This window comes from Amblyomma mixtum, chromosome 6 (assembly GCF_055824585.1).
Source record: "Amblyomma mixtum isolate Tamu chromosome 6, ASM5582458v1, whole genome shotgun sequence".
NCBI lineage: Eukaryota > Metazoa > Arthropoda > Arachnida > Ixodida > Ixodidae > Amblyomma > Amblyomma mixtum.
Window position 1 is genome coordinate 138,745,324 of NC_143017.1, and position 12,808 is coordinate 138,758,131.

Sequence of the window (12,808 nt, forward strand, 5' to 3'; positions counted from 1 at the left end):
GACATCGCACAGTACATTCGCCTCCATCGAAATTCAACGACGTGGACTTCTAGACCTTAAATGAATACAGACACGAAATTTCGAATGCAAACAAACGATATGACTTGTTCCATAGACGTGAGGAGATGCCTTCTCACATGTCCTCTATGGCATTGTCCTTTAGAACTGGTGTACCCAACATTATAAGGTTCAGTTACTACACTCTAAGAAAAAAAGGTGTGATCTTAGTCTTTTTGGGGGGTAAAACACTTGTCGCTGAGCTGACACCTTTTGGGGGGTAAGGTTACGCTGTTTCTTGGAGACTAAGTATTTATGCTCTCGCGCATAGAGTAATGTTACGCTCTAATAGCCTAAACTTGCACTGACATAAGAAGAGTAACTTTAAACCAGTTAGGTATAACATTACGCCTTTCTAAAAGGGGTAAATGTTAGCCTGAGGAAAGCATAAACATATCCTAGCATGCAAGGTGCAAGTTTGCACCTTTAGCAGGTAAATTTATGCTACGTATAGAAGTGCAAAGTTACTTTGTCAAAGACTAAACTTATACCGTCATAGACAGAGCAAAGTTTGCACCCCTGTGGTGCAAGCTTATACCCTTACATGATGGATAAAGTTACCCTTCTAGTGGTACAAAGTAATGCCCTACTGCAAGGGGTATCTATGCACTACTCGGTGGTGTATTTATACTGTCCACACGAGAGCATTATTACCCTTCTGTAGCGTAAACCTGCCCACTGAATGCAGAACTAAAGTTGACCCATATGGTAGAAGCCCGAGTCTTTCTGGAAGTGCAGGCAGTGTCAAAATGTTGCGACAAATCTTTCATGTGAGATGGTCTGTGTCATTGTGTGTTCAGGTGCAGGTACTACTGCAGAATGTACACAAAGAATTCATAAACGAATCGGAGAAAGAAACATACCGTCATATTTATTTTGTCACATGCTACACCATATTACAGCAATGACCCTGGCAGTCTTCTTCATACAGGTGGAGGCAGTATGTACCATGTATTTGACCTGCACAGAGAAGAAAACATATAATGAATTTTGCAACCACAAAGCTCAGACGACGTGACCATGGGCTTAGTTAATTCAGGTCTAAAAGTGTAAACCACACAAAAGGCAGGGATAAATGGAAATGCATGAAAACAATGCCACAAGTGCAGGCTTCTGTTTATTATTGAGAACCAAAATCAGAAAAGATATGCAGGAAAAACAAAACATGTCCTAAATGGCAGCTACTTAATCACTCACATATGCTGACATTATCACAAGCACACTGGCTTCTCAGGAAAAATCCAGAATATTGTGCCCAGCTGCACGGTCAGGCTGTAGGCATCTCGGATGCCAGACTAAGAAGAGGGTCATATCGAGAAACAGAAAAACATGTGCATGAAATGGAAGCTACTAAAAGGTGATAAAATGAAATGCCGTTTAACAAACCCTTCCCTCCATTCTCGTGTTTTTATTTCTCCGTATCTAGAGTGGTTAAGGTTTCATGCAGCCCTTGCTAACAATATGTCTCTGGTCTCTGATGCCATTATATGTTTTGTTGCCCATACAGTGAATTTTCTTCCTAAAAGGGAAGTGTCAGTAATTATCTGAGCATCAATGAGTGATACTTCCAACTGTAATTTTCCCTGCATATATTACCTGTGAATTCATTTCCAATTAGCAAACAGCAGGAAGCTTGTCCCTGTGATGGCATTTTTGGGTGCATTCCATTGTCACAGCCTTTCGATAAAGTTTAAATACCTGGTGAAAGGCCTATGCACAAAGGCTATGCACTATAAATTTTAGTGTACCACTCCTGGAAAACAAATAAAAGCTTTCGGCTAAATGTGAAATAATAGCAAGGGCAACTTACACATCTAAAGAATTGTCTCCATGCATGAGGTAACGTCATACCCAAAAAATTATTTGGACCACATTATAATACAGATACTTTTTATTCACGTTCATAGCCTGTTTCATACTACACCTCTACATTATGCCTGTGCAAAAAGCTTTGGTTATGGACTGGCCTTCACTGACAGACTACATTAACTACACAAGCAGCATAGAACAGTCTCCTTCTAAAGCACTATTTTTGCTTGAGGAAATTACAAATCTCGTCTTTTTATTTAGACAGTGCTGCTTCATCCAATGCTTGCAGCATATGCAGCAGCAGTAATTCTCATGAATTACATTTTGCTGGCACAATAGAATGTTACCTTTACACATCTTTTCAGATGCTTAGCATAATGAAATTGTAAACACTGACTGACAGCATTCAAGAATGGCTATTAAAACAGTTGCCTTCCATATCTGCTGTCACATGCAGGGCACGTGAGCTTAATTAAATTTTAAGTTCACTCCGATGTGAAATAAAACTAATATGGATTCATGTGAGTTGTTGGAAATTATTCACATCAGTGAACAGCACCTTCCTACTCAAAAAGAAAGTGTGAACAGTGCAAAGAAGATTAACAGCCTCACGTAGCTGCATATCACATTAAGCTTCACATGCATAAACGGTGCTAGTCATATTAGCTTGGTAGCATGCCACCCTGCCAAGCATTACCATAACTGTGTCATTTTTTTCTGACGTCAGCAACATGGATTGTAGGCAGCGCCTCTCAAACTAATTCAATATGAAATCTTTGCTGAAGTCCAGCCTACTTTTGCAGAAAAAAAAAACTGCATTTATACTTCATGCCATAAAAAGTGGTCACAATTAATCAAACCATTATTCAGAAATTTTTTCAGAACTAAGTCCTCGAAAACATTGAAAAGCTCTAAAATCACTGTAATAGAATGGCTGCAGCTGTGCAACATAGCATACTATGTTCACGGATGGACATCAAGTGATGATGAACTTGCAACAATGTCCCAATTACATAAAAACATACATACCACACACATCTAGTCCCGGCCACTTGTACGGTTTTGAAGAATCCAGGCTGAACTTCGGTGCTAGGAGTGACAATGGTTGTGCACCTTTGCATCCCTCCTTCTCCCAGGTGCACTGCAATAGAGGCGTCATTTATAGCGTTAGTGTAATGGTTAGTGATAACTTATATGTTCATTAAACCACGTAATGGCAGCACACATGCTCAAAAAACTACAGGAATATTTTGAAAATAACAAACAACTTTTTATTCCAAATTTTATCCATTACAGCACTTGCCACATATTTATAAGAGGCATAATTGATGCAATGCACTGGCACAGTAAGCCTACACAAACTTCCACAGCACAATGGCCTATTACCAGTGAATTGCCACTAAGTGCCTAACATAATTAACATATTTTCTAACAGCCACTGCAGAAAAAAGAAAGAACTATACTGTTACTGCTTACGAGATTGACAGTATTCATTACAGAATTTTTTTTTTCGTTGACAGATTACCGCAGTGCAACCAAAATCCTTATTGTTCTAAACAGAAAAGCTTAGATACTAGCGTATTCTTCTATTCAACCTCTTAGAGCGACATCAAACCTAAAGTCTCCCTCTTTCACAAGAGAATACAAGAGCACAAATAGAGGTGACTAGACTGTACGCTTTTGTGAGCTAATGTTTGGCCACCAACTAGCCCCGACCTTTTCACTAGTAAAAAGAACTAAACAAGCTCACTTTTCTCTATTAGTTCTGAGCCTGAGTGAAGAGCCAGTTACATATCAACTTAACACCATTAGCAAGCGCATCTTGCCATTCGAATGCAGTAAAACTGCTGGCATGATAAGTCACATTCTGTGTTAGCAAAAATATTGCAAGGTGTAAGCGAGAACGGCCGCATGCCAGGAAGCGCAGAGCACAAATGAGCTGCTAATTTCGTGCCTATGCATAAATAAATTTCACGTTTACTGTTTTATCGTTTGCTTGCTACTCCGTGGTAAAGAAAAAAAAAATTGACGCCGTCCATTCGCAAAAAAAAAAAAGCAGCCTGGCAGAAGGAGTTGCCTTGCAGCGCTAAAATTATAAAGGGATTATGGTCCAATAAGAATCACATACAGTGCTGCAGTCGATGTGAGCACTGCGCGCAGTACGTGCCACAGAAGCGCGCACACTAATTTACTCGCCCCTTTCTGAACGGAGACTGCAGTTTGGACTTACCTTACTGAATGGTCGTGAGCAGGGACAAATACTTGGCGTTGAAGAGACGACCGGCAATGTTCTTTCGCACGGCAGACGAAGGATCAGGGCCTGCAGCGAAAGAAAGCATGAGAAAGACGCCGGCAGATTGCGCCGCTGCGCTCGTGTGTTGTACACGATAGGCTCCCTCCGGCCGCACGCGACCGGCTCAAAACAAGAAAATAGCAACAAGCATCGGCTCGCGCACACAATCCATGATAAAAAAATCTGTACTGAACACACCATAACTTGATGGCAGGAAACAACCCGTATGACCAAACGAAAATGTCACTTACTTGTACGGTTGAAATTGGGCGCAAAGAATCCGTACGATGAGGGCGCCGCGACGATCTGGCGTGCGCTGTTTCTTTCAGACGTTGAACGTTACTCTTTCGCGAAGATGTCGCCCACTGCAGCGTCACACATCGATGAAGCTTGCACGATGAAGTAATCGCTGAACAGAACCTAAACGCACACAGGCCCGTACTACAAGATGAAAAGAGGAATGCGCGTCGCGACTTGCACGACGGCACCCAGGCGCGGTAAACAGCGGCTTCGTCTTCGACTCTACGCGAGCGGCCAATCCAAATAGACAGGCACGTGACCTGAAGAGAGAGAAGGGAAACCACGAGAAACTACAACCCATCGCCAGCCATCGCTTCCAAAGCTTGCTTCGCACCATAGAGGAATTACAGAGGAGGTTTTCCTTCCTCCATGCTTCGTGCCTTTCTTTCGTTCCGCCGGACCCCGCGCTTCCCCTCTTTTCCTTTCCTCCGCTGAATGAAAGAACGTCTGCGTTCCCAGTAGTGTCCCAAGGTCAAGCCGCCCGCGTGCGGGGCGACAACCTTTGGTCGTTGCAATGTGCTGGTAGCTTATTATTTTTGCATGCGCCTCTCTGCCCTTGTGGCACGTATTTTTCCGCGCTTTCGGCGTGCGCACAACTCTTCCCTTATCGGAGACAACGAGCGCGGCGCGGCGAGACTCGTCTTGTCAGTCCTTGCAGTATCCCTTTGAAGCTTTTAATGCAGCCAGCTATTACGCAGTATGAATTACGCAGATGCTGCCGTAAATGTGTGGCGTATGCAACAGAATAGTTTTCAGAGCAGCTGCAGCTTAAAGTTACGAGCATCATTCGGAAGTTCTCGTCAGCTCTCATTTACTACCGCGTACAGAAGGCACTGCGAAATATATATCAATAAACTGCCCTTCCTGTACTTCTAAATCAGTCATAGAACCGGCTAAAAAAGCGATGTAAATGCTGCAGCATTATTGATTCAATGTCAGGCACAGTAACAGTTTTAAATACTGATATTGCCACGTGATATTGCTCAGTATTGCTGCGAGAAATTTCAACTTTCTTTTGTGCTTATGGGGCCGCACGTGTGAGGAGAATCCGAAGAAAGAAAAACCGCTCTGTTCAAAAATAGTTTAACTCAATCGAAATAGATACAGCTGTAGAAATATTGATTTAATAAAGCCGCATCGAGTGATCAGAAGCGTCAGGCAAACAAAGGGGATTCACAACATTTGAACATTTGAGGAAGATGGCGCAGAAGAGGGCTTCAAACGACAGTCGACAACTGCTGATGCAGCAGTTCTCACCTCTCATCGTTCCAGTGTTCGCGAAGTTCTCAAAATATTTTCAAAATGGGTGAACAGAGCAGAAATGGAGCACTGCCAGCGCTATGCCAGCAAGCATCCGTTAAGACGCTTCAACCGGCTGGTTATTCGGGCGATTCCGTCTATTATACGCGCTTTCATTTTATTCAATATCGGCAGTTGCCACCGCTGAATTTATGCTTTTGTTAAAGATTGGTTCGTCAGTGCGATACAATGTGTCCTTTAGCTCAGTTTTATTTGTGCATACAAGACAAAAGTCTCAGTCATCCGAAGCAACTTACGATGATGAAGGAAAACCTGCCGGTTTATACGCCGTAGTTATTTTCGAGCTTGGGTCTTCGGGCTGCGTCTATCTAGTGCAATGTACTGTTTAGTGCTTATCATTAGCCTCTAAAAGAAAGAGTTATTTCCTGACGCATGAACCATTCCATAAGAATTCACAATGCACTGCCTCAATATAAGCGCCTTGATTACTGTTTCCTCTGGCACCCGGTTTGTTGCGGAATTCGATGCTTCCATAGCGCTACAGTTCGAAAAAAAAAAATTGGAGGCAGTCAACTTCATTTCTGAATATCAGTACTATACTTGACTGCATTAAAGCTGCGCGGAACAACCTAAAAGCTAAAAGTTACGTACACGTACACTGAGTTTAAGCTAATTTCTGCTCTTGTAGGCGTGCAGCACAATTTCATACGCAAGAGAAGTTCGAATAGACTTAAATCGCGTTGGCCACCTCGCTCCCTGTTTATCAATTTCGAATAAGCTGAAATTGAATTGCTTCTATGTGAAACACTTGTACGCGCCAAAACATGATCAGGAAATGCAGCTATCTCGAAAACTGATTACTATGGGCTTCGCTATCTTGTGCCGAGAGAAAGGATCCGTACACTTGTTGGAAAGGAAACGTAGAAATGTCTTTTACGCTGCGTTGAGGAGTTTCCGAGCAGATGTACAAATGCTGGTGATCTCATAGTAGACCAGCAAAAGTGCGACTCTGAGGCCTGGCTCGTGTCTTGGTAAAAGTGCTCTAAACAAAAATGTACCTATATATATGGAATGGTCAGGCCACGTTCACAACTCAGTTCAGATGCAGAATTATTCCTTCCCTAGTTTCTTGCATTTTTGTTTTTCAGCGTTGTCGGTATTAGTGGTGAAGATCACGCGTTTATCAGCGAGTAGGGCTCTTTTTTGTTGTTGAAATGGAGCAGAAATATGAGAGTGCAATTTATTCGGGATTTGCGTTACATTGCATCTTCAGCTAACATAAAATTACAGCGTCAACAATCTCGCTCGTTCGTTTGATTTTGATTTATTAACTTGTATGCATGTTAACCTGAACCCTTTCTGTTATTCGTCTGTTATTTGCTCAGGAACATGTGCCACAACGAGGGGTTATTCGAAAAGCACTGCACGTTATTCGAAATTGTACGGAGGGAATTAACCGCCCTGGTACTTATCGTACGCTATTAGAAAATGAAGAACAGCGCGGACTAATAGAGCTTACGCTGGCTGTGAAGCAAAACTGTTCCTTTTAAAACTTTTATTACCTCTTTAATAAAAGCTTAACCACAAGCCGAAATTATAAGCGCAATAATTTTGATGCCTCTGGTGTGTTGAAGCGCTAAACTGTTGATTTCGTTCAGAGCTGCGATTGGTCAGAGGAGTAACACAGCACCGATCATGCCGTCTGTCTTTGCTGACTTACTTCTTTTTTAAAATGATATCCAATCATGAGTATGAAAGCACATGCACCGAATATTAGTGATTATTTTGGTCGTTTGCAACCAAAAGCATGTTTGCATGCGTGATGGTTGTCGTGGCCGATCGCGGCCAATGCACCTTTTTTCAGTAACGTTCTGTGCATCCGCCAAGCCGCTTCGTCCGCCATTATTGCCGACCATGTCAGGCGGAGATGGGCACAAGATCGCTGTACGTGTTCTTCGAAGAAATAGCTTCTGGTCCCTTGAAGAAGCGAGGAGGCGTGGTCAGTGTCGCCAGCGCGGGTGAAAGGATCAATGCAGTGGGGGAGCGTGAGCCAGCGTAGCTTTTAACTATTGTCCTCAAAATAACCCCGCCACCCCGCTTTCGGGAGAGGGCCATCTTCGAGAGGGAGGGGAGGCGGTGAGGGCTGCATACTTTGCTGTACAGCGTCTTCGCGCAGAGGGAACACAGCTGGTTTGAAGAGTAAAAAAGGGGGTAAGTTTTCTGAAAGAGACTAACGGCCTCCACCACCTCCACACGGGTGTAACGATGCACTCTGCAAAGTGCATCTTTAGTCCATGCGCCTTCAGATAGCATAAGTCGTGAAGATGCACCCTTCTTACACCCTTTTTTCTTAGAGTGTACTACTGCGACAGCTAAGAAGGACCATCACCGCGTTCTGAATTTGGTCCACAGCAAGAAAAAGCAGTCTCCTATCGTTTGATCCTGCCCGCGCCTGCCGCAATGGACTTGCACCAGCAGACTTCGTACCCTCATCACACTACGTCATTATCTTCATCTGCGCTGCTGCTCTAATCACTCACCGCCTTTCGTTTCTGCATTACATGCTTTGCCTCACTCCCTTTCATTTTATAGTTTCCCCTATTCAGAAAGTAATTAAATAAAAAGCGAGCACTTTTAGCACCTGTTATAATGTAATCATGTTTTTATATGCAGAATGTGCTACATCAACCATTAAGCAAGGCCTTTCAGTACAAAAATGGGTTAAATATGGCTGTAATTATTGCCATTACTGCAACAAATCGAGAAAAAAAAATTAGTTGAGGCTGAAGCACGTGCAAAACTTTTGCGATGTTCGGAAATTATAGAAAACCTTTTAGTCTCCTATTAGATTTGCGAACATCTACGTTCAGTAAACAATAATGTTTATTATTAGCAGGAACTTACGCAACCATGTAGCCAAATGAAGCAACGGAAGTCACAAATATAACATTTCGTCACGTTGTTCATACACCTCCGCTGCCTACGGAGGGATGTGGGAGGCTTCAGTGTGAGGCGCCACTCCTTTAATCTGCTATAAATTTATACCGCTTAACTCTCCACCTATTCCCGTTAAAACCTCGCCACAAAGGTGTCTACGTTCTCCTACAGCCTTTTAAACGTTTTACATGTTGTCCTCAGTTGCGTTATTTGTGCAGATCAAGCATAAACATCCTAAGCTTTGTTTTGCGATCTTCAAAAACGTCCAATGTATGCTAAGCTCTAAATGAAGCTCTCAATCTGTCTAAAGAGAGCAAGCAAATGCTGCTGTCATATTTCATGCGGAGAAAGCCCGCAAAATGGGACATCTCCGCGATGGTTCAAAGCAGAGAAGCAAGTGCAAGCGGCCATTCATTCTTTGCTCCCCCCCCCCCCCCCCCCCCCCCCCGGGTATTGGTTCCTTCTGTACAAATTATCGCCATAATACCCTCCCCAGTTCGATGCAAAAATATTGATAAATTTTATTTGTGGCTGCGAACTGTATTTCTTATATTGCTCGTACCCTGACCCATCCATGTCAACTCCAAAGGCGCCGGCGTTCGGCGTACACTGTAATGGTACATTAATGTGGCACGCATAGAAACCGTATGCCTACTAAATTCCACAAGATGACACATTAGTGAAGTTTGACATCACAGCCGTACGTATTCTGCTTATACTTCTGCCGCCACCTGTATGCACCCATCTGGTACAATTTAGCGCGAATTAAAAGATACATAAAACAAACGAAAGATGTCACTCATAGATCGCAGGAAAAATATACCTTGTGGACTCCAAGTAAAGGAATGCTTTCGCGGAAAAAAAATAAAACGAACCTTTCGCATCGCACATGCTCGTAGAAATTCTGGACATTGAAACGATATAGCAGCGGCACTTTCGCTTTGTTCGCCGCGTGGACAGAAAGTGAGGCCACTTCGAGTGCTCCATTCAAGTGCATTCGCAGAGAGACAGTCTTGAGAGGCGCCCTTCTTCGGTGCGCATATCGTAGGTACGCTTCGAGCAAAGGCGCTCGGCGCTAAATACAAAGAACCCGGGCAAGAGCTCGGACCCCCGGGGGCAGCTTAAACTTTGATTCGTCCCCGTCGAATTGTCCACCAATTAAAGAGCGGTGCCGTCACTGATAGCGAGCCCATGGGGAGTTCAGTATTTATTCGAGTGCACGGCGAGTGCTTTGAGCTTCCTTTCACCTTCATCGAAGTAAATGCTCCGCTCTCTATAACCTCGTTCAAGCAATGTAGGCAGAGGAAAAACTTTGTTAAGTGTCCCAGATCCGTGTCGCGGATTCAACAAAAGAGATTTCTTCTTTGCGGCTGTTCGTCTGTGAACGTTTGGTGATGCCCGTGAGAGTAAGCACAATTGCGCGCTAATTCTCGTTCGTTTTTTCCTAAAAAAAAACTGAAAGTTCAGGATTGAGCGAATGCTTAACACTGCGTGCAGCATTCTCATTCATTCATTCGAGTAGAGGGTATGACGTATGAAGCCGACGAGATTAGTTAAAAGATGTTTCGGCTCCCAGCACGAAGGCCTTGCTCATTCCATTCATTTCGGTCGGTCGGTCGGTCGGTCGGTCGGTCGGTCGGTCGGTCGGTCGGTCGGTCGGTCGGTCGGTCGGTCGGTCGGTCGGTCGGTCGGTCGGTCGGTCGGTCGGTCGGTCGGTCGGTCGGTCGGTCGGTCGGTCGGTCGGTCGGTCGGTCGGTCGGTCGGTCGGTCGGTCGGTCGGTCGGTCGGTCGGTCGGTCGGTCGGTCGGTCGGTCGGTCGGTCGGTCGGTCGGTCGGTCGGTCGGTCGGTCGGTCGGTCGGTCGGTCGGTCGGTCGGTCGGTCGGTCGGTCGGTCGGTCGGTCGGTCGGTCGGCGTTAACCCACAGCGGTAACCCACAAGCAGTGTTAACCCACCAGATATGTATACCTCACCTCACAAGGCAGGTTGTCACCGTTCGCTCTCGTATCGCACACTCGGGCTCCTTCTGTGGGGCAGAGCGCATTGTGTGCCTTTTTACATTTTCCTCTAGTGGGCTAGGCATTTTCACAAACCGCTCAACAGGCGACGCCATGCTGCATGTATATTACATGAACTAATCGAGGCACGCGCTGAACGTTGAGGCACAAGACAGCCGCATGTGGATGTTACACTATAAATGCCACGCGTCGGGAGAGTAGCCAGAAAGTATCTAGGAAGCAAGTAACGGATTTGTGCATCTTTGTACAACGACGGGTCCGGCGGCGCGCATACCGTGAAGTACAGCAAGGCTTACAAGGCCATCCGCGCTGTATGTAGACACTCACGGCATACGCAACCATCTGCCGTTAATTTCAGAAAAAGCCGCCTAAACAACTGCTACGGATGGTACCAGAAAGCGTGAGCAATGTCGGCCGGGCCAACGGGGAAGCACGTCCGCGACGCCCAATCGCGTGTCGTTCCTTGGCGGGAGGAGAGGCCGCCCCGGGGGCAGCTGCGCGAGCACGGGCCAGCTTAAATGATTGGCGTCGTCTAACAAGGGCGCACATCGTCGTCAAGCACGTAACGATGAGACGACGCCGCCGGAGGAGGATGTAGAGCGGATCCAGAGCCGCGTAGAGGCACCCCTGTCGGGCCGCTAACAAGGCGCCCTGCACGTCTCCGGCCTCCCATTAGGGCTCTCTGCCCCCGAGGCATATACACTTGCCCGGGTTGGCGCGCCGTCAACGCTTCTTTGGTGTCTCCATCTCACTATACATACGTGTACTACACTATATAGCGCCTATTCTGCACGCGCTCGCGTGCTCTCTTTCCGTGTGCTCCTGGGCGCGAACGCTAAGGATTGTGTGCTGAGCTTTCCAGGCACAGGCGCGGGACACACGAGACACGGTATACGGCGTTAAGTCCACTCTCATTATACGTCCGTATACCACTGGTCGACTGTCCCCAAAAAGGACCTCACGGGGAACGGTACGTCCCGGCCTTCAGATAGACGCAAGAGTAGACAAACGCGGTGCCCTTCCTGTTTTAGGCTTAGGCCCAGCCAGGGCTTGACAATTAACACTGTTCGCTTCAGCTCGGTGCGGTGTCACTCTGTCCGTGGCACAATGACCAAAGCGACGTTTTGCCGTAATCTGTGAGGTGAGAATACATTGAAGCAAACGGAGAATAAAAACACATCAGCATGTTGCGCCCGTAGGCATAAAACGTTGAGTGTACTGTGGGGATGCCGTAAAGTGAATCACGCAAATGTGTGCGCTTGGGGTCGTGGGTTTTCACTACTGCCGTTATGTGAATTCCATGGAAGAAACTGCGAAACCCATGTGCAGTGAGCCGAAATTCGACGGTGCAAGTGACAACAGACACGACAAGCATTGTTATAAATGTGGCTATGTTGCATCCTTCGCCAACGGGCAACCTGTGCACAGCAGCTAAGGCCGTACTGCATGCCGAGGTGCAAAGCCGGAGCGCTTAGTGCACGCTACCCAATTATGCATGTCGGTGTAAGCGGCATTTTGGATGCTGCTCTTCAGGAACTATAATTTTTTTGTATTTGGTCGCAATGTGCCTCGAGTCACCTTCGCTGCGTAGTAGGATAGCTGTAGTGAAATGAAGTCCCCAACATCAGCATCCCTCTTAATTTGCTGGTGAAACTCACTTTTTTTTAACGTCAACTATAACCAAAAAAAGAGCAGAATTCAGTGCTATACTCTTCAGGGTCCCCTGAGGAATATACATATCCAGCAGTATTATTCGCGTAGCCGTCACGATATATCGCCCTTCAAGAAAAAGAAATTCTAAGCGACCAATGGGACTAAAAGGAACTTCCTCGTGTCGAGCTGCCAGTATCGCCGTAAGCTCAAAAGCAGTCCCAAATGATTTCTAATACGCGAAAGGTAGCCCAAGAAATGAAGTCGCGCAGGCAGCTAAAAGCGCCTTAAGGCAATAAAGCCGTTCTCGTAAGCCTAATGACGCCCCTGCCCCATCAGCGAATCTATTCGAAAGGAACGCCGAGGAAGTGAAAAATATGAAGACAAGCTAACTGGTAAAAAGGAAGAAAAATGTCAGAACCAGCACATATCACAATACGCCTCTCCGTATAGAATGAGCGATTGAGCTCTGTAGCTTATAGAAAG

At 45.6% G+C, this 12,808-nt stretch overlaps 1 long non-coding RNA gene across 1 annotated transcript; it reads right to left on the bottom strand.

Annotated features, from left to right (window-relative positions):
• Window positions 1-833: 833 nt before the first annotated feature.
• On the bottom strand, window positions 834-4,728 carry LOC149340576 (uncharacterized). The gene is made up of 4 exons (XR_016283627.1): window positions 4,411-4,728; window positions 4,097-4,186; window positions 2,896-3,007; window positions 834-1,017 (listed from the first exon to the last, which is right to left on the bottom strand). It is a non-coding gene; the product is annotated as an uncharacterized LOC149340576 (long non-coding RNA).
• Window positions 4,729-12,808: the final 8,080 nt, after the last annotated feature.